General features: G+C 37.0%; 1 protein-coding gene across 1 annotated transcript in view; it reads left to right on the top strand.

Annotated features, from left to right (window-relative positions):
- Positions 1-26,620, top strand: part of LOC127944177 (C-type mannose receptor 2-like) — a 159,923-nt gene that overhangs the window by 7,391 nt on the left and 125,912 nt on the right. The gene's annotated exons all lie outside the window — the stretch shown is intronic.

Here is a 26,620-nt window from a genome sequence, read left to right as displayed (position 1 = left end):
CATATGTTTTAAATGTATTTAAAAAATTGTTGATGTAGGAAATGAGTTTGAAAACACAGTGTAGCTAAGGCCACAAGTCTTCCAAAACGCCATAATCGAATCTGTAAAACTGTGAATTTTATGAAATATTTTCTAAGGCCATGTCATGTGTGTTTTTAGAGAAGGCTAATCAGATTGATTTATGGCCCTTGTCATCTCTGTGAGATCTCACATGTAAACTCTCCTGTGTATTTTGTGTGTGTTTGGCTGTGAAAACTGCCCGATTCATTATTCCATTGTTCTCACCAAACGAGTCTTTCACACCTCCGCCAGGTATGACACATTATCCGCATTATTCTTTTACCATTATTCTTTTGTTTTTATTCCACTTTATTAGCCTTGATTGTGGTTTTTCAGGCTTTACAAAGCAACAAAGCAGCGATCTCACTTCAGTCTCTCTTTGCATTTAGCCCTTATTTATCAAAAGTCTTACTATAAAAATACAACAAAACATTTTCCTACGACCTTACGTGAATTAGTGACAAAAATGCATTATGAAGAAGAAAAGCACCTGCTATTAGTAGCATCGGAGCTAACGTTAGCATCAAGCTACATCTGACAATTTATGAAATTATTAGTACACTTTTACTCAAAACTCACTTTAAACCCTGATCAAGTGTTTATAATAACTTCCTTTAGCGATCAGGGGTGGAATTTGGTCGTTTACCGTTGTAAAAATATGTTATTTGTAGCCTTTTTCCATCGCTGCACAAGTTAGCATTTCCAATGTACATTTTTGATTTTTTTTTTATAAAAACGCCCAAGATCTCAATAAATTCTCATACCAAGCTTTACTATTGTAATCGCGGGTTTATTATTTGGATATTTCGTGTGTACAGAGGTGTTTCAGTGTTGTTTTGGCCAGATAACTGAGAAGGGTATTCCTGCACAACCGGAGGCTGCAGTTACAGGACCGCAATTCTGTGACCGCAGCTTTAGGACCCTAGTATTTTTGTGACAGCGCCACCTACTGTACTGAATCAACACTAATTAAAGATGGACGACGTGGACAGCAACCAGACGGTGAGTATCGATATTTAATTAAGTTTTATTTTATAACGTTTAAACGGTGCAAATAAGAACTGCTACCTATGAATTAATAATTAATTCTCACCAAATTAAGAATTTGTGAGCTAGTTTTATTAATTACTACGACGTTAATTCATGCCTATGATTTCATAAATCCTAATTGTGTTTTAATGACGAAGTATTATAAGTGAATCTAGCCTGCACATTAATTAAACTTATCAGATGACAAGAGCATGGTTGATGTAAGGTTTGTAAGATTTACCTGCAGCTTAATGTATTAGTTTGAATACTGGCTTAATTTATGTATAAAATATATTTCATAAATATGCCTATGCCTAGTTGCATTATGTGTTAGCCTGTTGTTTTTGGCATTGTTTTGCAATGATAAATGAGGCATTTGGCAATTTTAATAGTTTGTTACAATTTGACCTCATCTGCAGGTCTACTCCACAGTTATACATTGCTATCATGTGTTAGTTTCTGTCATGTTCTGCATGGCCAATATGAAGTGATTTTATGGATTCGATTAGGCTCAAGAAATTTCATCTTTTGTCACTCTGTCACGGTTACATTCTTATCAGGTCATGAGTTTTGGCCTGCAAAATGCTCCAGCGACTTTTCAACGCCTCATGAACTGAGTAATTTGTGGTCTTGAGGGTTGTGCCATCTATTTGCATGACTTGGTAGTTTTTAGTGACAGTTGGGAGTCTCATTTAAAACGTTTGCGTTCGGTGTTGAGATGTTTGGCTGATGCTCGACTTACAGTGAACTTGGCCAAATTCGAGTTTGCGAAGGCGACCGTGACATATCTCAGGAAGGTGGTGGGGAACGGTGAAGTGCGTCCGATGCAGGCTAAAGTGCAGGCTGTTCAGAACTTTCCTTCATCAACAACAAAGAAGGAGCTTATGAGGTTTTTAGGGTTGGTCGGATACTATCGGTCTTTTTGTCGAAATTTGTCTACTGTGGTGGCACCGCTTACAGACTTGTTAAAGGGAAAGACAAAGTTTAACTGGTCTAACACTTGTGAATTGGCTTTTGAGAATGTGAAATCTTTGCTGTGTTCAGCGCCCGTGCTTATGGCTCCGTGCTTTGATAAACCTTTCAAGTTGCACGTCGATGCTAGTAATGTGGGAGCTGAAGCTGTCCTGCAGCAGTCTGATGTGGACGGAGTATACCATCCAGTTAGTTTCTTTTCGCGAAAGTTTAACACATACCAATGTAACTATTCTGTTGTTGAGAAGGAAGCATTAGCCCTTATTTGTGCATTGCAGCATTTTGCAGTTTACCTTAACTCGAGTGCACCTATTTTGATCTACACGGATCATAATCCATTAACTTTTTTGAATTCTTTGCAGTGTCCGAATCAGAGGTTGGTTCGGTGGTCCTTGTTCCTGCAGTTCTTCTGTCTAGATATTCAACATATCCGAGGATCGGAAAATGTGGTAGCTGATGCGCTGTCACGTGCCCCAGATGCAGTTTAATCTACTGGATTTGACGTTATTCCTCTTTGGTGTTTTTGGGAGCTGTCTGTGGTTCTGAACTTTAGTGTACCCTATGACTGAATTTTGTTTTGTTACAGGGATCTTTGTGGGAGTCCCTGTCTTATGGGGAGGGGTGTGACGACACCTGCTGTTGATTCTGTGAATTGCGGTTGGCACCTGAGCCCATTGATCACCTAAATTGCCAGTCTACTGGAAACACCTGTGTTCGTGCCTTGGATGCTGTTTAAGAGATCACCAATTGACTTGGGAGAGTCAGTCTCTGGTTTTGACGCTTTGGTTTTGTTGTATTTTGTTACTCTTTTCATTTTCACTTCAACACTACATTACATTTCACACCTGCATCTTGCTTTACACACTGACCTTACTGGTGAATACAGAAATACTGTTATTTTCTTTAATTGTTTTCATTCTATAATTTAGTGTTGTCTTATTTTGTCATTAAATAAATATCACTTTGAGCCTATAATTTGGTTTTCGTGTGTCCCTTGTTTTGTTGCTTCCCGATCGTAACAGAAGCACTTACAAAATAATGAAAAATTACATGTTTGACTTGACATTTGTGCATACAATTATACAAATAACCACCTGTATGTAAACATATTTCTGATTGTCAGTGATTTTCTTCGTTGTTGAATTTCTGTCCATTCATGATTCATTCTATTCTCTTTTCCTCAGAAAATAAAGCTTTGCATGAAATATCATTTGACACTGATGTCATCTTGTGTGACTCTGATCTCTTAGCATTAATTCTGAATGTACATGAGGAAGATGAACGAATCAGACTGGATTTGGTGTGGTTTTGGAGAAACTGGGTGGGGGTCTTAAACTCTAAAAAGTTCATATTACTGACATTAAATTACTCAATTTAAAACTAAATTTAATTAATCTAATTTGATAGACAAGAAAAGAAAAGGTAAGTGCTAGTATTAGTTGGTTAAGTGCTGGCGAAAAAGATGAGCTTTTAGATGTTTTTTGAAAATGAGTAAAGATTCCACTGTTCGAATTGAGATCGGGAGGTCATTCCACCTGCTGGGCACAGTCCAGGAAAAGGTCAGTGAGAGTGATTTTGAACCTCTTTGGGATGGCACCACAAGGCATCGTTTACTTGCAGAACACAAGCTTCTGAAGGGCACCTAAGTTTGTACTAAAGCTTGACAGTACATGCAGGAAGGCCCACCAGGAGAGCATTACAATAGTCCAGTCTGGAGAGAACAAGAGCTTGGACAAGAAGTTGGGTGGCTTGCTCTGACAGGAAGGGTCTAATCTTCCTTATGTTGTATAAGGCAAATCTGCAGGACCAGGTAATTGTACCAATATGGTCTGTTTGTTTTTTTTTGTTTATTGATCCAACAATCAGCCATCTCATATACATATGAGTGCTGTTCTTCCTGTGGTCAAAATCACTATTACATATCAATTTTTACAAAATAAGCATACATTCATACAACCATAAACAAAGATATTTAGTAGAAGATGAATTGAAAATATTCCTTGATTTAAGTTGGTAAAAATTTAAATCAAACTCATGAACTAAAAACCCATGTATACTTATAGGGTGAAAAAACTTTTACTTATATAACACCTTTTTAACAAAACGGAAGTAAAAAAAAACATAAAAACTTGTGTGAATAAATACAATTTCAATTTAATTTTAAAGACCATCTTACTAGCTTCATTAACCAAAAAACTAGGTAAGGAATTCCATGCTACCATGGCCCTATAGTGTAATGTTCTCTGTCCAGCTCCTGTTCTATAAACAGTCAGGAGAAATCTCCCTACGGATGACTGACGTGTGCCATATTCATGTCCATCCTGAGAAAACTTCAAATTCTTAAATAAAATAACAGGAGTCCTTGTTGTTATAACCTTTCTTGCAAAACCAAGAAGAGAATAATATAACCTACTTTTAACTGGTAACCAGTTTAATATACTCAACATATCACAAACTCTAGTTCTATATGAACAATTAAGCACTATACGGGCAGCTTTATTTTGAACCACCTGTAATCGATTGAGATTACATTCTGATGTATTGGACCATATGACTGTACATTAATCTAGCTGAGAGAGAACCAAAGCTTCCATTAATTGTTTAATCAAATGTCTTGGTAAATATATTTTACTATATCTAATTGCAGCCATCGCTCTCCCCATTTTCTTCAACATTTCATCAATCTGTTTTGTCCAGGACATACGGCTATCAATCAATACACCAAGTAACTTAACCTCTGTAACCTGCTCTATTTCTATGTCATCTAGTTTTAATTGCAGTCTTGGCTCTACTCTCCCTACCCTTTTAGAACATAATACAATACATTTGGTTTTTTCTATATTAAGTACCAATTTATTTATATTAACCCATCTCCTAATATGCACTAGCTCTTCATTTAGAGTCTCTTCAAGCTCTCTTGACATAAACGCTGATGAATATATGGTAGAATCATCTGCGTACATAGCAATGGAAGCATTGTTTAAAACTAAAGGTAAATCATTAGTAAATATTGAAAATAAAAGTGACCCTAAACAACTCCCCTGTGGCACTCCGCAGCTCATAACCCTCATTTCTGAGAAACTTCCATTGAAATATGCACAATATTTTCTATTGGTAAGATAACTATTGATCCATGCAACAGAATCCCTGTCAAAACCATAGCAGTACAATTTCTTAATTAACAGTTTATGGTCAAGAATATCAAAAGCAGCACTGAAATCTAGTAAAACAGAGCCCACTATCTTTCCTGCATCGATTTCTTTCAGCCATTCATCAGTCATTTGTGTTAACGCTGTAGCTGTAGAATATCCCTTCCTATAGGCATGTTGATGAGCTGTGTTCAAATCATTTGAAAAATTCTCTTTATGATTTTTAGGCAGTGGGATCATTTTTGCAATCTTCCACTGAGCTGGGGAGACTGATTTCTCCAAACTTAAATTAATAATATGAGAGATAGGTAGGGCCAAAACATCTGCTACAGGTTTAAGCAATCTAACATCCAAATTATCAATCCCTGCTGGTTTATTCTTGCTTGATCTTATTAAATTTTCTACTGTAGACACCGTAACTTTTTCACAATGAAAACTACAAGATTTATTCGTCATCAGTTTTTTGGTAATAAGTTTAGATGAGTACTCTACATAGTTATCATTTGTCTTCATACCATTATTTAATTCCTGAATTTTATCACTAAAATAACCACTCAGATAATTAGCAATTCCACTTGGTTTAGTGATAAAATTACCCTCAGCCTCTAAAACAAGATGGTGTCAATCTACAACTTTTACCCATAAGCTGATTAAGAACCTTCCAAATTGTCTTACTGTCAATATTATTACTACTAATTCTATTATAATAATACTTTTTTTTTTTGGCTTTATTCAACATTGTAACAATGTTTCTTAACTTACGCTATTTACCCCATTCCCTTTCACTACCGGATTTTACAGCATCTGCCTTAGCTCTATCCCTCTCAATCATATATGTTTTTAATTCCTGATCTAACCAAAGAGAAACAAAACTCCGTACATTAAACTTCCTGATTGGTGCAAATTTATTTACAATGGGGAGTAATACATTGTCAAACTCACCCAGAGCAAGATCCGGATCTTCTTTTCGTAGAACTTCAGACCAGTCCACCTCTCTTACTTCATTACTATAACTGTTTTCATTATAGTTTTTGAAAACTCTCTTGAAAACAATCTTCTGACCCCTTTTTGGTATTTTAGTTTTTCTTCCAATAACAATAAGGTTGTGGTCACTACAGGCTACTGGAATGGAAGCTACACTGGAACACAGCTCAGAAACATTTGTAAATATCAAATCAAAACAAGTTGCAGATTTAACCCCATCCCCTCTTCTACATATTCTGGTAGGCTTCTTGACTACTTGTGATAAATTACATGTATTAGCTAGAGAAAGTAATCTCGCCTTAAGTGGAAAGTCTCTCACACTCCAATCTATATTAAAGTCTCCTAAGAAAAACACCTCATAATTTGTATCACATACTTTGTCCAGTACTTTACTTATATTATCCAAGTACAATGAAGTTGCACTTGGGGGTCTATAGCAACATCCCATCAATAATGATTTTATATAAGGAAGTTGTATTTCCAGCCATAAGACTTCCACCTCTTTACATCCTAGATCACTGGTATATGCTCTTGACAATAAATGGCTACTCCACCTCCCTTAGTTGTACCCTATCCAGTCTGAGCAAATTATAACCTTCTATTTTCAATACATCACTATTTATTGCTGAATTCAGGTGCGTTTCTGATATTGCAAGCATATGTAATTTATATTCAGTCAGAATCTTATCGACATCAATAACTTTATTACGTAAGCTACAAATATTCAAATGACCCAACCTCAATCCCTTTTGTGATACAATGAGACCATGCATTCTACATCAGTAGGCTAACAGTTAACCAACATATCATTACATCAAAAATAGAGCCATCTTCAACACAAAATCTCATCAACACATAACACAAACACTCCCCCAATAACCCTTTACCTCCCACCCCACACACACACAAACACACAACCACAACCAACATATTATCTCAGTGAATGTAATATGCTTAACACCATCTCCAACTATTCAAAGTCCCGTGTTTCTGTATGACTTTATGAAACTATTATAACCCATAGACCTCTTTTACGGTTTAATTCAGTTTCGGATGTTTATCAACAGCTTCCCAGTAAGCTTCCGCCTTCTGGTGATCAGTGAATTTCCCTCCGCTTGACCATATCTGACGTTAGATCAGGGAAGAACTGAAGCCTTGTCTCGTATCTGAATATACGTTCCTTTTTAGACAGCGCCAATATCTCTTCCTTCGCCATGTAACGTTGCATTCTCATAATCATTGTTTTGTTCCCTGGGCCAACACGGTGGGCAATTTCAACCACAGGCTCAGTCCCAATCTTCCCTTTAAACGACTCCCTCACCAGACTGTTCATGTAGGCTGTCGGATTCCCCTTTTCCACACCGATCGGTAGACCATGTAGGTAACTCTTAAATTGAATTTCCGGCTGTGCGCCTCTAGTCGTTCCAATTCATCATGGAGTTCAATTTTCTCTTTATACAATTGTTTTACATCCATATCGCATTTCTTCATGTTCTCCTCTAGTACAGAAACACACTCATCCATGGAACCCAGACTTTTCTCCACATCATCTAATTTCCGACCACATTCCTCCATTTGTACTTTAAGAGAATTCAGTTGTGGTTGAAGTGTGGTCAGCGCTACAGCAATTTCTTCCTTCATAATTGAGCGGATCAACTCCGACAGTTCTTGTTTACCAACTCCAGCCATAACTTTTATAGGGGTTGCCTGTTCCTGTAGGCTTAGATTCTTTATCTTTGACTTTGACCTTGTATTCCGTTTCTTGTGTTTGCTCCCACCTGCGGTTTCCTCATTCTTTTCTTCCAGACAAACGTTTAACTACAACTGCTCCTCCTCACTCTATCATCTTTGCCGATCATTTCTTTCCATTTCCTTTCTATTTTAGTCACTTTCAAACTTTTTCTCAGAGCTTGGCGTTCATGCCGTGTCTCACTCCTCACGCATGCTCACGGTTTCCACATACATACAGAGAATCGAAATTGCGTTACACTCAGACCCCGGTGCACACAGATAACATTAACATTAAAGCCTAAAAATCTAGATCAAATATAAAATGTAGATACAACTATACAATAAGCGAATGTAAAAAAAGGCATATAATAAAATTAAAATAAAGTTAAATAAAGCAGCGCAAGGCAAATGACAGATAGAGTGCAAATTCAATGAAGTGAACATCAGTGCAGATAAAAGATTTTTAGTGCAAGAAAACACACTTTTTAATAAATTCAGTTTTGATGAGTTAACTCCAGTAAAAAAAAAAAAAATTTAGAATCTTTATTTTTCATCATGCGTGCACGCGTGTGCGTGCGTGTGTGTGTGTGTGTGGCACTTACACACACATACCCACAATAATAAAGATTAAACACTCACCTGAAGAAACAATGTTGCATCATAATGAAAGGATGTGTAACATACACTTTTCTGTAAACTGAGCCAAACATTTTTTCACTGATTTAGGGTAGAGTAAGAATATTTACTGTATTGCGCAAGTTAGTTCATACTTATATATAAGATATAATTTTATATGCAATATAACCTTTTCTTTTCATCATAATCTTTAAAAGTTCATGATCATTTCTGTTCAACTTTATTTCTCAGTTGATAAATCCATCCACAATTCATAAAACACAACACATGCAACTGAGGTACAAGAAGTATTGACATCCAAAAGTAATTGAAATAATTTAAAAATCAAATCGACAGGTTAAAAAAAAGCCTCAGGTCAAATATTCATTTATCACCAATGAACTGTTTGACAAAAACTTCCTGCTCCGATGTCCAGATCTGAATTGTAAAAAATTACAAACGGGCTCTGAAGTCCCGAACTGAATCAACGGAGTCGCGAAGAGGCTCCGAAGCGCCGATCTGAATCAAACGAGTCGCGAACAGGGTCCGAAGCACCGAACTGAATCAACCGAGTCGCAAACAGGCTCCGAAGTGCCGAACTGAATCAACAAAGTCGCAAACAGGCTCCGAAGTGCCGAACTGAATCAACAAAGTCGCAAACAGGCTTCGAAGTGCGGATCTGAATCAACCGAGTCGCGAACAGGCTCCGAAGTGCCGAACTGAATCAACGGAGTCGCGAACAAGCTCCGAAGCGCCGATCTGAATCAACCGAGTCGCGAATAGGCTCCGAAGCGCCGATCTGAATCAACCGAGTCGCGAACAGGGTCGGAAGCTCCGAACTGAATCAACCGAGTCGCGAACAGGCTCCGAAGTGCGGATCTGAATCAACCGAGTCGCGAACAGGCTCCGAAGTGCCGAACTGAATCAACAGAGTCGCGAACAGGCTCCGAAGTGCGGATCTGCGATCTGAATCAACGGAGTCGCAAAAACGCTCCGAAGTGCTGAACTGAATCAACCGAGTCGCGAACAGGCTCCGAAGCACTGATCTGAATCAACCGAGTCGAGAACAGGCTCCGAAATGCCGATCTGAATCAACAGAGTCGCGAACATGCTCCAAAGTGCTGAACTGAATCAAAACAATCAACAATACATCCTAAAAGATTTCTATTGTTTGTTTGTTTTTTGGAAAGAAAGAATAAATTTTACTGACCTAAAACTTTTGAACTCTAGTTTTTATTGTTAGAAAAGTCTTCTATTTTAAATAATTTCTCTTCTTTTTAACTTTTCATTCATCAAAGAATCCTGAAAGAATATCACAGTTTCAGCAGCACAACTCTGATAATAAATCATCAAATTAGAATGATTTCTGAAGATCATGTGACACTGAAGACTGGAGTAATGATGCTGAAAATCACAGAAATAAAATAGATTTTAATGTATATTTAAACTCCTGTAAAAAAAAAAGAATAATCTTTTTTTTTTCATCAGAACATATCATTCTGATCCCAAACTCTGACCGATGCATGTGTGTGTGTGTGTGTGTGTGTAGCACTTACACACTAATCCCCACAATAATAAAGATGTTAAACACTCACCTGAAGAAACAATGTTGCATCATAATGAAAGGATGTGTAACATACACTTTTCTGTAAACTGAGAAAAACATTTTTTCACTGATTTTAGGGTAGAGTAAGAATATTTACTGTATTGCGCAAGTTAGTTCATACTTCGATATAATTTGATATGCAATTTTACCTTTTCTTTTCATCATCATCTTTAAGAGTTCAAGATAATTTCTGTTCAACTTTATTTCTCAGTTGAGAAATCCATCCACAATTCATAAAACACAACACATGCAACTGAGGTACAAGAAGTATTGACATCCAAAAGTAATTGAAATCAGGGGCGTGGATTACGCGGGGAACGTGTCCCCCTCACTTTTAATATCATGGAAATTCGTCCCCCGCACTTTTCAGTCAAATGTGTTCCTATAGGAGTTTTCAAGAGCTGGTGTGAATAAACATAGATTTAAACTCAAAGAGACAGAAAAGTCTGCGCATGACCTGATATTTTATTCGGACCCAGAAGCGCTAAACACTCCTGCAGTGTGTGTTTCATAACTTTCATTCGCTGTTTGAAAACAGTTGTTTTGACAAAAGAACTGAAACTTTTGGAGAGTTGCCATCCTTTGTGCCATCCCAAAGAAATCCAAAATCACTCTCACTGACCTTTTCCTGGACTGTTCCCAGCTGGTGGAATGACCTCCCAATCTCAATTCGTACAGCTGAGTCTTTACTCATTTTCAAGAAACATCTAAAGACTCATCTTTTTCGCCTGCACTTAACCTACTAACACCAGTACTTTTCCTTTTCTTGTCTTTTCATTTAATTAAAAAAAATAATAATAATTTATATATACCTGGCTATGTGTTCTGTACTAGACTAACTGAGACTTGTCATGGCACTTGTATACTGTTGTTCTCTTGTTGACCTGACTGCTTCTATTGTTCTCATTTGTAAGTCGCTTTGGATAAAAGCGTCTGGTAAATGATTAAATGTAAATGTAAATGTAAATAGTATTAAAGCTTGCTAAATAAAAGTATTCATATCTATAATTTATTTTCCAAAATATATATATTTTTGAATGATATACTGTATAATGTTGCAAAGTGTTTTTATTTCACATAAATGCTGATATTTGGATCCTTCTATTCATCAAAGAATGCTGAAAAAAATGTACTCATGTTTTAAATATTGATAATCAGGAAATCGGCATATTAGAATGATTTGATTTCTCAAGGACCTGACACTAGACTGGAGTAATGATACTGAACATTCACCTTTGATTACAGGAATAAATTACATTTTAAAATATATTAAAATAGAAAATAGTTATTTTAAATAGTAAAAACTTTTGCTGTACTTTGGATCAAATAAATGCAGGCTTGGTGAACAGAAGAGACTTCTTTAAAAACATTAAAAATCTTACTGTTCAAAAACTGTTGACTGGTAGGCTATAGATTACATAAATGTTCTATTGTAATGTTTTATATTATATTGTAATGTGTGCGTGTGTGTATATATATATATACACACATATATATATATACACCTACATACATACATACATACATACATGTATAATTTCTGTCCCCCTCACTTCTGAAAAGATGGCTACGCCCCTGATTGAAATCATTTAAAAATCAAATCTACAGGTTAAAAAAAAAGCCTCAGGACAAATATTCATTTATCATCAATGAATTTTTTGACAAAAACTTCCTGCTCCGATGTCCAGAACTGAATTTTAAAAAATTGCAAACAGGCTCCGAAGTGCCGAACTGAATCAACCGAGTCGCGAACAGGCTCCGAAGTGCCGAACTGAATCAACCGAGTCCCGAACAGGCTCCGAAGTGCCGAACTGAATCAACCGAGTCGCGAAAACGCTCCGAAGCGCCGATCTGAATCAACCGAGTCGCGAACAGGCTCCGAAGTGCCGAACTGAATCAACCGAGTCGCGAAAACGCTCCGAAGCGCCGATCTGAATCAACCGAGTCGCGAACAACGCTCCGAAGCGCCGATCTGAATCAAAAACAATCAACAATACATCCTAAAAGAGTTCTATTTTTTTTTTAGAAAGAAAGAATAAATTTTACTGACCCCAAACTTTTGAACTCTAGTGTTTATTGTTAGAAAAGACTTCTATTTTAAATAAATGCTCTTCTTTTTAACTTTTCATTCATCAAAGAATGCTGAAAGAAGTATCACAGTTCAGCAGCACAACTCTGATTATAAATCATCATATTAGGATGATTTCTGAAGATCATGTGAAACTGAAGACTGGAGGAATGATGCTGAAAATCACAGAAATAAAATAGATTTTAATGTATATTAAAATAGAAAAATGTTGTTTTACACTTATACACTTATACCCCGGTGCACACAGATAACAATAACATTAAAGCCTAAAAATCTAGATCAAATATAAAATGTAGATACAACTACACAATAAGGAAATGTAAAAAAAATCATTCTGATCCCAAACTCTGTGTGTGTGTGTGTGTGCATAGGACTGATTTAGGGTAGAGTAAGAATATTTACTGTATTGCACAAGTTAGTTCATACTTAGATATAATTTGTTATGCAATATTACCTTTTCTTTTCATCATCATCTTTAAGAGTTCATTATCATTTCTGTTCAACTTTATTTCTCAGTTGAGAAATCCATCCACAATTCATAAAACATTCCTGCTCCGATGTCCAGATCTGAATTTTAAAAAATTACAAATAGGCTCCGAAGTCCCGATCTGAAACAACTGAATCGCGAACAGGCTCCGAAGCGCCGAACTGAATCAACGGACTCGCGAAAACACTCCGAAGTGACGAACTGAATCAACGGAGTGGCGAACAGGCTCCGAAGTGCCGATTTGAATCAACAGAGTCGCGAACATGCTCCGAAGTGCCGATCTGAATCAAACGAGTCGCGATTAGGCTCCGAAGTGCCGAACTGAATCAACGGAGTCGCGAACACGCTCCGGAAGTGCCGAACTGTATCAACAGAGTTGCGAACATGCTCCGAAGTGCCGATTTGAATCAACAGAGTCGCAAACATGCTCCGAAGTGCCGATCTGAATCAAAACAATCAACAATACATCCTAAAAGAGTTCTATTTTTTTTTGGGGAAAGAAAGAATAAATTTTACTGAACGGGACTAATAGATCGGTAGGGGTGTTGATGCTAATCCACCACGGGACTCCGGTAAGAAGTGTGACAGGAGACAGGGCACTGTTCAACTCTTTATCTGAAGTATTTGGAGGGTTCACATCAGATGGCACAACATTACTCCAATTAAACTGGATATTGTACAAGTTATGGCCACAAAGTTAAAGTTAAATGTGGTCTTTCTGGAATAAACAGAATAAACAAACATCAGTTTACATCTGCTAAATGTAAATTACAGACGTGTAATGGAACTAACAACTTGCTACTGTCACATTATACATTAATCAACACGAGAGGATTAACGGTAATGAGCATACACATTTGAATCACGGTATATCTTAAATATAACAACATTATAAACAATTCAATTCAATTCAGTTTATTTGCCAGACTCATGTCCAAAAGCCACCAAGACAGGACAGGTAAAAACAAACAAAACAAACAAACAACAGTCAGTAAGAAAAAAAAAATAGCAAATACAATAATTAAAATACATACAGACATTTCAGCCAATGCACTCTCAGTCTGGATGTGTACCTGTAGCAACTCACTAAGGGATTTGAGAGTGCCACCATGATACTGTTAGTAGACTCATCCAGACGTTGCATAAATTTAAACATCAAATTTCTTAAAAGTGCTTTCAGTGTGGTTACTCCTACAGATACAAACATCTGACTAGCACTCCCTCCTCTGGGAACCTTGAGTAAAATTCTCATTGCATCATTGTAGGCAACTTGTAACTTCTGCATGGTAGATTATAAACAATGTAAAGTTTGATTACACAAGTTGAATATTTAAACATAACAACGAAATAAACATAGCTGACCTATAATCAGGAATGATTAAATAAACTTACATTCAATCACGCACATTAACACCTGATGAAAATTATGGAAGCATATGGGTAGCATTATTCAATTTGGGATGTAATATGCAAAATGACAATGCAATATGTAAAATGGCAATGCATTTCTGTATTTACATTTACATTTTCCAATACATTTGTGCAACGTTTGGTGCAAAATGAAAATGAAAATTAAATTACATAATTTCCATTTGCCATTTACTACACCAGTTTTAAAATGTAAAATGAATATTAATTTTAACGCTTTATAAGTTGCAAAATTAAAATGAAAATGTATTACAGAAATGATTAGATATGTCTAACATGTTAAAGCAAAAACTGTGGCAAAATGATCATTTAAATGCTATTTTTCTTAATTGCATTAACACTCACAGTCAAGACACTTACGATTGCATTTTCATTCGGTGTCCCGCAATGAATGTAGCAAAACTCAATGTGCACATTGAAAATGCATTCCGAGCCGATCACGTGTCCCCGCCCTCGCGCCACGTCAATCATTGTGTGAACAAGGCGGGGCTTACAGACGGTCAGAGACTCAAGTCTCAAGAAGAGGATTCAATCAAGTGAGACAACATGGACAAGACAGTTGGTCCGTGTATGTTTTGATCATTTCGGTTTATGGCTTCAATATTTCATTCGGATTTGTGGGCGGAGCTGAAACGCTGCTTTCATCTGATTGGTCGAATCGGATCGGTTTTCATCTGACAGCCTTCAGCTCGGTCTTGTCATTCTTTCAGGCAGAATAAGAGTCAGTGCGAGTGAAGCACTGAAATGTCTGAAACTACGCTCACTGTTAATTAGCATAATATTTGAATCAGATGTAGCTGGGCAAATTCGTGCTGCTGAGACCTGCAAATTATTTCTAGGTTGTAGTATTGTATGAATATTGTCCCACTGATAAATACAGTGCAAATAGTTCTGTCCCTTTGGATAACAGTGAAGTGGAAATTAAAATCAATAATAGACTGAACAGTTCCATGTCTGTAACATTTACCACTCTCATCTTTTAAGTCATAAGGCACTAGGTATGTGTGTGTGTGACATTAATAAATAATTGTAAAAATGAATATAGTTACATTTCTAAATAAAAATAGTAAAATTAGCTCTATGCTGCTCAGTGCTCCTGTAGCCTACCCCAGAGCGCCCTCTCGCGGCTGTAGACGGTAATGTTTTCTCTTGGTCTTGAATAAATGTGACATATAGTCCAGTGTGACTTATATATCTTTTTTTCCTCGTCATGACGTATTTTTGGACTGATGCAACTTATACCGAAAAATACAGTTAACATTATTATTATTATTTATTATGAGAGTAATTGACACAGACTAGAACTTTAATGTTTCACCCAATTCAGCTCATATCTTTAGACTCGTCTGACTCGTGTTGCTTGTATAACTGGCCAGACTTACCTTCCCAAAAAATCCTATTTAATTTTATTTCATAAATTTAACTATATTTATTTCCACTTTACTGTTATCCAAAGGGACAGAACTATTTGCACTGTTTTTTATCAGTGGGACAATATTCATACAATACTACAACCTAGAAATAATTTGTAGGTCTCAGCGGCACGAATTTGCCCAGCTACATCTGATTCAAATATTATGCTAATTAACAGTGAGCGTAGTTTCAGACATTTCAGCTGAAGGCTGTCAGATGAAAACCGATCCGATTCGACCAATCAGATGAAAGCAGCGTTTCAGCTCCGCCCACAAGTGCGAATGAAATATTGAAGCCATAAACCGAAATGATCAAAACATACACGGACCAACTGTCTTGTCCATGTTGTCTCACTTGATTGAATCCTCTTCTTGAGACTTGAGTCTCTGACCGTCTGTAAGCCCCGCCTTGTTCACACAATGATTGACGTGGCGCGAGGGCGGGGACACGTGATCGGCTCGGAATGCATTTTCAATGTGCACATTGAGTTTTGCGACATTCATTGCGGGACACCGAATGAAAATGCAATCGTAAGTGTCTTGACTGTGAGTGTTAATGCAATTAAGAAAAATAGCATTTAAATGATCATTTTGCCACAGTTTTTGCTTTAACATGTTAGACATATCTAATCATTTCTGTAATACATTTTCATTTTAATTTTGCAACTTATAAAGCGTTAAAATTAATATTCATTTTACATTTTAAAACTGGTGTAGTAAATGGCAAATGGAAATTATGTAATTTAATTTTCATTTTCATTTTGCACCAAACGTTGCACAAATGTATTGGAAAATGTAAATGTAAATACAGAAATGCATTGCCATTTTACATATTGCATTGTCATTTTGCATATTACATCCCAAATTGAATAATGCTACCCATATGCTTCCATAGAAAATGGCGGAGCAATCAGCTATTGAAAATGAAAGTTAAACCGGAATAGCGGAACTCACATAAACTAGCGGCACACATTCATAATAATAGTCCTTCCACTATAAACACACATAGGGAATTTAGAACATTTACTGACCACAAACTTTTGAACTCTAGTTTTTATTGTTAGAAAAGACTTCTATTTTAAATAAATTCTCTTCTTTTTAACTTTTCATTCATCAAAGAATCCTGAAAGAATATCACAGTTTCAGCAGCATAACTCTGCTAATAAATAATCAAATTAGAATAATTTCTAAAGATCATGTGACACTGAAGACTGGGGTAATGATGCTGAAAATCACAGAAATAAAATAGATTTTAATGTATATTTAAATAGAAAAATGTTGTTTTACTTCATAATAATATTTCACTTTTCCCCCTGTACTTTTAATCAAATAAATAAAATCAAGTCTGCTTTATTGTCAATTTCCACTTCCACAGAATCGAAATTGCGTTACACTCAGACCCCGGTGCACACAGATAACATTAACATTAAAGCCTAAAAATTTCTGTTCAACTTATCAAGTTCTCAGTTGATAAATCCATCCACAATTCATAAAACACAACACATGCAACTGAGGTACAAGAAGTATTTATTGAAATCATTTAAAAATCAAATCGACAGGTTAAAAAAGCCTCAGGTCAAATATTCATTTATCACCAATGAACTGTTTGACAAAAACTTCCTGCTCCGATGTCCAGATCTGAATTTTAAAAAATTACAAACAGGCTCCTTGAAGTCCCGATCTGAATCAACGGAGTCGCGAAAACACTCCGAAGCGCCGGTCTGAATCAACCTAGTCGCGAACAGGCTCCGAAGTGCCGAACTGAATCAACCGAGTCGCGAACAGGCTCCGAAGCGCCGATCTGAATCAACCGAGTCGCGAACAGGCTCCGAAGTGCCGATCTGAATCAAACGAGTCGCGAACAGGCTCCGAAGTGCCAAGTCAAGTCAAAGTTTATTTATATAGCACAAATTTAACACAACTGTAGCTGATCCAAAGTGCTTTACAGTAAAACATGATTTAAAATAGAAAAGAGTGGAGATAAAAAGGAAATATCATATACAACAGACAAATTATACATAAAACACCAACTATATATACATAAAAATAATAAAATAATATAAATTCATAAACATATTTCACTTTTTCCCCCTGTACTTTTGATCAAATAAGTCAAGTCTGCTTTATTGCCAATTTCCACTTGTACAGTACATACAGAGAATCGAAATTGCGTTACACTCAGACCCCGGTGCACAAAGATAACATTAACATTAAAGCCTAAAAATTTCTGTTCAACTTATCAAGTTCTCAGTTGATAAATCCATCCACAATTCATAAAACACAACACATGCAACTGAGGTACAAGAAGTATTTATTGAAATCATTTAAAAATCAAATCGACAGGTTAAAAAAAAGCCTCAGGTCAAATATTGATTTATCACCAATGAACTGTTTGACAAAAACTTCCTGCTCCGATGTCCAGATCTGAATTTTAAAAAATTACAAACAGGCTGCGAAGTCCCGGTCTGAATCAACCGACTCACGAACAAGGTCCGAAGCGCCGAACTGAATCAACCGAGTCGCGAACAGGCTCCGAAGCGCCGATCTGAATCAACCGAGTCGCGAACAGGCTCCGAAGTGCCGAACTGAATCAACCGAGTCGCGAACAGGCTGCGAAGTGCGGATCTGAATCAACAGAGTCGCGAACAGGCTCCGAAGTGCGGATCTGAATCAACCGAGTCGCGAACAGGCTGCGAAGTGCCGATCTGAATCAAAACAATCAACAATACATCCTAAAAGAGTTCTATTTTTTTTAGAAAGAAAGAATAAATTTTACTGACCCCAAACTTTTGAACTCTATAGTTTATTGTTAGAAAAGACTTCTATTTTAAATAAATGCTCTTCTTTTCAACTTTTCATTCATCAAAGAATGCTGAAAGAAGTATCACAGTTCAGCAGCACAACTCTGATAATAAATCATCATATTAGAATGATTTCTGAAGATCATGTGAAACTGAAGACTGGAGGAATGATGCTGAAAGTCACAGAAATAAAATAGATTTTAATGTATATTAAAATAGAAAAATGTTGTTTTACACTTATACACTTATACCCCGGTGCACACAGATAACAATAACATTAAAGCCTAAAAATCTAGATCAAATATAAAATGTAGATACAACAACACAATAAGGGAATGTAAAAAAAATCATTCTGATCCCAAACTCTGTGTGTGTGTGCGCGCATAGGACTGATTTAGGGTAGAGTAAGAATATTTACTGTATTGCGCAAGTTAGTTCATACTTGGATATAATTTGTTATGCAATGTTACCTTTTCCCTTCATCATCATCATCTTTAAGAGTTCATTATCATTTCTGTTCAACTTTATTTCTCAGTTGAGAAATCCATCCACAATTCATAAAACACATGCAACTGAGGTACAAGAAGTATTGACATCCAAAAGTAATTGAAATCATTTAAAAATCAAATCGACATATAAAAAAAAAGCCTCAGGTCAAATATTAATTTATAACCAATGAATTGTTTGACAAAAACTTCCTGCTCCGATGTCCAGATCTGAATTTTAAAAAATTACAAATAGGCTCCGAAGTCCCGATCTGAAACAACCGAGTCGCGAACAGGCTCCGAAATGCCGAACTGAATCAACCGAGTCGCGAACAGGCTCCGAAATGGCGAACTGAATCAACCGAGTCGCGAACAGGCTCCGAAGTGCTGAAGTGCCGAACTGAATCAACCGAGTTGCGAACAGGCTCCGAAGCGCCGATCTGAATCAACCGAGTCGCGAACAGGCTCCGAAATGCCGACCTGAATCAACGGAGTCGCGAAAACGCGACGAAGCGCCGATCTGAATCAACCGAGTCGCGAACAGGCTCCGAAATGCCGAACTGAATCAACCGAGTCGCGAACAGGCTCCGAAGTGCCGAAGTGTCGATCTGAATCAAACGAGAGGCAAACAGGCTCCGAAGTGCCAAGTCAAGTCAAAGTTTATTTATATAGCACAAATTTAACACAACTGTAGATGATCCAAAGTGCTTTACAGTAAAACATGATTTAAAATAGAAAAGAGTGGAGATAAAAAGGAAATATCATATACAACAGACAAATTATACATAAAACACCAACTATAGATACATACAAAGAATAAAATAATATAAATTCATAAACAAACATATTTCACTTTTTCCCCCTGTACTTTTGATCAAATAAGTCAAGTCTGCTTTATTGCCAATTTCCACTTGTACAGTACATACAGAGAATCGAAATTGCGTTACACTCAGACCCCGGTGCACACAGATAACATTCAGATTAAAGCCTAAAAATTTCTGTTCAACTTATCAAGTTCTCAGTTGATAAATCCATCCACAATTCATAAAACACAACACATGCAACTGAGGTACAAGAAGTATTGACTTCCAAAATTCATTGAAATCATTTAAAAATCAAATCGACAGGTTAAAAAGGCCTCAGGTCCAAATATTCATTTATCACGAATTAACATTTTGACAAAAACTTCCTGCTCTGATGTCCAGATCTGAAAAAAAAAAAAAAAAAAAAAAAAAAAAAAAAATCACAAACAGGCTTCGAAGTGCGGATCTGAATCAACCGAGTCGCGAACAGGCTCCGAAATGCCGAACTGAATCAACCGAGTCGCGAACAGGCTCCGAAGTGCCGAACTGAATCAACGGATTCACGAACACGCTCTGAAGTGCCGAACTGAATCAACGGAGTCGCGAAAAATGCTCCGAAGTGCCAATCTGAATCAAAACAATCAACAATACATCCTAAAAGAGTTCTATTGTTTGTTTGTTTTTTGGAAAGAAAGAATACATTTTACTGACCACAAACTTTTGAAGTCTAGAGTTTATTGTTAGAAAAGACTTCTATTTTAAATAAATGCTCTTCTTTTTAACTTTTCATACATCAAAGAATGCTGAAACAAGTATCACAGTTCAGCAGCACAACTCTGATAATAAATCATCATATTAGAATGATTTCTGAAGATCATGTGACACTGAAGACTGGAGGAATGATGCTGAAAATCACAGAATTAAAATAGATTTTAATGTATTGTAACATCTCATAATTATCTTTAAATCAAAGATAGTTACATACAGGCACGTGCACATATAGACATCAAAGGGGGCTTGAGCACCTGCCCTTTTTATTCCTGGAGAGAAATTGCCCTTTTTTCTGGGGTGCTTTTTTTTTTTTTTTTTTTTTTTTTTTTAATAATACATTCCAAACAAATTATTAGTAAAACACACCCCTCTGCTTGATGCAGTTATTTTGGTTATTCTAAATATATACTTGAAACTAGTAGCATAGAAAATGTTTTCAAAACATGCACATTGTGGGATGTTTTCCTTTTCTGCTCTAAACCTAGTGAATACTAAGGAGACCATGGTTTCTCTGTGAACTGATTATTTTGTAGACATCTTTTGAAAATTAGAGTTTGAGGAAGATAAAATTAATTAACTTTTATAATTTTTTTTTAAAGGAAATATATATACTTTTTTGTTTTAAAAAAAGAAAAAAAATACGTCATTATGAGAAGTGCCCTTTATTTCACTTGAGCCCCTGCCCCTCAAAATGTCTGTGCACGTCCCTGGTTACCTATCTGATTTTGGGTGGGTTTCCCACATAAACGATGATTAATTCTACTTGATAAAATAAGGCAGCCACACAATTTCTGGTTATTTGTTTCTTTTACCTGAATTTCTTTCATTTATGGTGTGCATTTAACAACCAACTCATTATACTACAACCACAACAGTGCTAGTATCCTTCATACCCCACTTGTGCATCTAAGATCAAACATTAATCCATCTTGGTCAAACTATGCATCAAGTCTTTGCTTGTACAAACACTATATGTGTAAGAGTCAAAGAAACCAGTCTTATCTGTGTTAAACACTGAAGGAGTTCAGAGGAGATGTCGACTGAAGTTACTGATGTCCTTGAATCACAATGGTAGTCCGTATTGTAGAACGTCAAAGTAGTCCTCAATGCAAATCCATAGAAGAAAAGACAATTTGGTCAACTTAAATCCTTTCCATCCCCAACATGATCATAGGCATCAAACATCCCATAGCCATAAACCCTTAGTTGAGAATGAAGCAAAAATGATTCTCAACAAGGGTTCCTCAAATGCAGTAGAACAGCTCAAACACTGCTACCATGCACATGGGCACACAAACCAACTCTTAATCATCTTCTTCTTCTTCTTTCGGGTTTAATGGCGGTTGAACTCTTAATCAATTCTTCTTCTATCCATTTATCCAGGCTTACCTAAAGTTAATACCAAGGGGCAAGGAACTCGACCGGAAGTTGAAGTCGGGTGGGGGCTGCCATCTTTTAGCAGAACTTCACTTGCGTTAGCATTCCCATTGACTCCCATTCATTTTGGCGTCACTTTGACAGCGAATAACTTTACATCTGAGGCGTTTAAAGGCTCTGTTTGTCCATTATTTATTTCTAAAGATACACGACAATGTATAAAGGGCTCCATTACCTTCTATGTTACATTATGGCCCCGTATAAACAGTTTTTGTAAAAAATAGGCTAACGATTGCGTCATAACCACTCGGCTCTCTGTCGCATTACCGTACAGACAGGAGGAGAAGCTCGCAGGCAATTAACTTAATATGGCGTACTGGCGTTACATTTTAAAATACTATACAAAATAATTAATCAGAATACTTACTCCTGCTCACTCACGACAAAGAACTCCCCGCTCAAGCTCGCCGTCTCTGCAAGATTAACGATGACAATTTGCACGCACAGCCACTTAGAAGATTTACATCTGTCAGACAGGTTGCTGACGTCGTCAAGCTTCGTTTGAGTCTGCGCGTCAGAAACGGAAGTGCTAAAAAACGCTAAAACTGGGCTTCATTTGTCTCAATTGAGTTCCAATGGGGTCGCTGTGTCCATTTCTTTTACTGTCTATGGTTAATACTGCCCCCTACCAGGGAGGATCGCTACTACAGCTGCACTTAACTCGTAGCTGGCTGAAGACTGTTACAGTATATTAAAATAGAATTTTGTTTTACTCTATAATAATATTTAACATTTCCCCCTGTATTTTTGATGAAATAAATGCAGTTTTGATGAGTATACTCTGGTAAAAAAAAAAAAAATCATTTTGATCCAAAACTCTGTGTGTGCATAGGACTGATTTAGGGTAGAGTAAGAATATTTACTGTATTGCGCAAGTTAGTTCATACTTAGATATAATTTGATATGCAATATTACCTTTTCTTTTCATCATCATCTTTAAGAGTTCATGATCATTTCTGTTCAACTTTATTTCTCAGTTGAGAAATCCATCCACAATTCATAAAATACAACACATGCAACTGAGGTACAAGAAGTATTGACATCCAAAATTAATTGAAATCATTTAAAAATCAAATCGACAGGTTAAAAAAAAAAGCCTCAGGTCAAATATTAATTTATCACCAATGAACTGTTTGACAAAAACTTTGTGTTCCGATGTCCAGATCTGAATTAAAAAAAAATTACAAAAAGGCTCCGAAGCGCCGAACTGAATCAACCGAGTCGCGAACAGGCTCCGAAGTTCGGATCTGAATCAACCGAGTCGCGAACAGGCTCCGAAGCGCCGAACTGAATCAACCGAGTCGCGAGCAGGCTCCGAAGTGCTGAACTGAATCAACAGAGTCGCGAACAGGCTCCGAAGTGCGGATCTGAATCAACCGAGTCGGGAACAGGCTCCGAAGCGCCGATCTGAATCAACGGAGTCGCGAACAGGCTCCGAAGTGCCGAACTGAATCAACAGAGTCGCGAACAGGCTCCAAACCCAGACAGCAAGCCAACATTAGCCGCATTTCCACTGTCGGGCCAGTGCGTGCCAGGGCTTAAAGCGGGCCGGGCGGGGCTCATAGCCTCGGGCCAGTAGCACCGAGGCCAGAGTAGCCCAGGGTTTCCACAGTGGAGCTTGAAGCGCCGCTTCACGTCACTAAAACACGCCCTTTACACGCCTCTCAGAACAACGTCATGCAACCTCATAATTTCACTAACAAAGAGAAGTTATCAGAAAACTAAGAAATAAGTCACTGGAACATGCGCGATCACAAAACGAACATGATAAAAGCGGCCGTTTGTTTGCATGCTTTGTTATTCAAATTCAAAAGCATGGATGTTTTAACTATAGAATAAGTGATACTGATCATAATGATTTTATTTATCAAGACTCAAAATTAATCGCACATAAATACACTTTATATTTTATTTATTTATTTTTAACGCTTATGAAAATAGCCTGCTTATTCAGTAGAGTCTGTTTCTGTTTATTTGTAGTCACAGTGGCCTATACGTCACATTAAGAATGAATGATATCTTTATTTTTATAAAGGATCCCGAACAAAAACATTATTATATTTTTATAATAGGCAACATGAACTAAACTCTCGAGACGAGGCTTGTGATAGATAATATAAGTTAGTAAATACACGATTGTGATAGAGAATAAGAAGCTGACGTCTGATTTCTTCAAGCGGTCATATTTTCCATGTTTAATGTTAATGCCCAGCGTGCATAGTCTTTTACATCGCTTATAAATATTTCTGCCCTGTATGGTGATTATAATCCACATTGGATCAAGTTATTTCAAACACTCGCTGCTGACTGAAAGTGAGTTTTGAGCTCAACTTATTTAAATAAAGCGTTTAATGCTGGCGTTATAGCGGCTATCTTTCTGAAATGATCCACAGCGCAGACTCTCTATTTTTATAAAAGCTCCCAAACAAAAATCATTATTATATTTTGATGATATAACGTGGAGCTAAACTCACGAAACAAGACGACAGATAAAATGTTACTTAATAAATACACAGTTGTGATAGAGAATAAGATGCTGACGTCTGATTTCTCCAAGCGGTCATATTTACCATGGTAGGCTAATGTTAATGTTTATCGTGCATAGTCTTTTACATCGCTTATAAATATTTCTGCCTTGTTTAGTGATTGTAATCCACATCGGATCAAGTTATTTCAAACACTCGCTGCTGACTAAGAGTGAGTTTTGAGCTCAACTGATTTTAAAAAGCCTTTAATGCTGGTGTTAAAGTTGTTTTCTTTCTGAAATGATCCGCGCTGACGCTCTCCAGACACGGAGAAACTCCGTGTTCCGTGTCTGGAGGAGTTATGAACAAACTCCGCCTTTGTTCATAACTCCTCCTCTAGCCCCAGCTGGCCCGCTTTGGCCCAAGGATTTCGTCGGGCCGAAAAAACCTGGCCGTTGGCCCCGAGGAAGCCCCGGCGAGGCACGATCAAGCCCCGGAAGTGACAGTGGAAACGCGACTGGCCCTGGCACGCACTAGCACGCCCGGTCCTAGCTCGATAGTGGAAACACGGCTATTGAATAAACATTGTTTTTCCATCTGAATCATCATTATGGTTGATATTGAAATTTCAATGCAAAATAAATGTTGAATCACCATTACCATATCGATGAAAACCTGATGTTATTAATGTTGATGGAAACAATATTGGGACAACATTGATCTATAGTTATCTTTATGATTGATTAAGCATTGATATTTGGTTACCGCGGGTGATCCCTGAATGTGTTGAAAAGTAATTGATGTATAGTGGACAGAGAAACTATGCGGTTGTTGAAAAGTCATCGAAATATAGTTGACCGGGAAATATGATTGAAAATGCATCGAAATATAGTTAACCGGGAAATATGATTGAAAATCCATCGATTTTTGGTTGACCGGGAGATCAACGGGTGGTATACCCAACGTACTGCACCGGACACAGCTCATTTCTGGACCCTTGGCACAAGCGTACAGGTAAGCTTGCTTAATTTTCTAAATGAACCCATCAGCACAGGCACGCGGTGTGTTTTTATACAGTCTGTGGGCAGCTGAAGAGACTGGCTCATTTTCAAACAGTGTTACCGTTAACTTGTTTAGACAACGGTCACGGTAAATTAATGTTAAAGCCTTGCGTTTCCAGCAGTTTCTCGGATGGAAATGTAAAAGCGGTTTATTAAAGAGAAGTCCTCACTGCTTTATCGTCGTGTTTTTCACTCTTTTACAGGCTGCCAGAAAGAATCCGTCTCTATAATGAGTGATTATTGAATGAGGCTGTACATTATAAATGTAATGTTTTAACTCGAGATGTTTGTTTGTGTGAATGCTGTGTGTGCGGTGAGTTCTGCGCGAGCGGGGAGCAGAGTTGCCATGGAAACGGGGCGTCAACACAAAAACCGTTACTGGCAAGCAGTAATCTCCGTCTCTCGCTGGGGTTTACACTGTTTTAGGTAAGTTTAGTCGCTAAAATCATACAAATATGATATACAAATGTTCCTGACACGTTTCTTACTTGTTATTGACATATTTCAATAAAATTTATTTTATAGAAATGGTTTAGTGTCTTCGAAAAAGTCCGTTAGCGTCTTAACAGTTTTCAGGTAGGCTAACTTTGAGCTCTTGTTGATGAAACTCTGGGCTTTTCATCAAATCTTCGTGTGTGTATGAGATATTTTGATGGCTCTGAATGTTTTGCTGTTGATTTGTCAGTGTATTTTTTTTTTTTGGAAAAGGCTGATTTACTGAATCGATGACGTCACTTACACTGAGAGTGTAACGTTAATCGGCTGAAAACAAGTCCACATGAGTTTTGATATTTCATGATAAACAGATATTAATACAAATTATTCTGTGATTTCAGGATGACAGAAAGAAACTCTACAGAACAAAGTGAAACTCCCAAGATTTTTGAAAAGAAAATTGGTGAAATATATTCTGAGAAAGGCATATTAATCTATTTCATGAGCTTCTTCAGTAGGGGTGTCACGATTTCGATTTTAAATCGAAATCGATCGAAATTAAGTCACAGTCTCGAACTTGCCACGCCCCCACCCAGCAAGCAATAGCCGTCATTTCAACGTCTGGGTTAAATATAGACCAGATATAGTCCGGCTATGTGTAACCCACTTTTAGCCCAAATAACATTTAATCTGGATAAATGTATTTTTTTTGCAAAATAACTTGTGAGATGTATGATATTCCATCATGTACGCAGAGTCTAACGTGATTACAAGTTGTTTGGTTTACTTTATTTTACATG

This window comes from Carassius gibelio, chromosome A23 (genome assembly GCF_023724105.1).
Source record: "Carassius gibelio isolate Cgi1373 ecotype wild population from Czech Republic chromosome A23, carGib1.2-hapl.c, whole genome shotgun sequence".
In the NCBI taxonomy this organism is placed as follows: Eukaryota; Metazoa; Chordata; class Actinopteri; order Cypriniformes; family Cyprinidae; genus Carassius; species Carassius gibelio.
The sequence above is the reverse complement of the archived record's forward strand: the minus strand, read 5'-3'. Positions and strand labels throughout refer to the sequence as shown.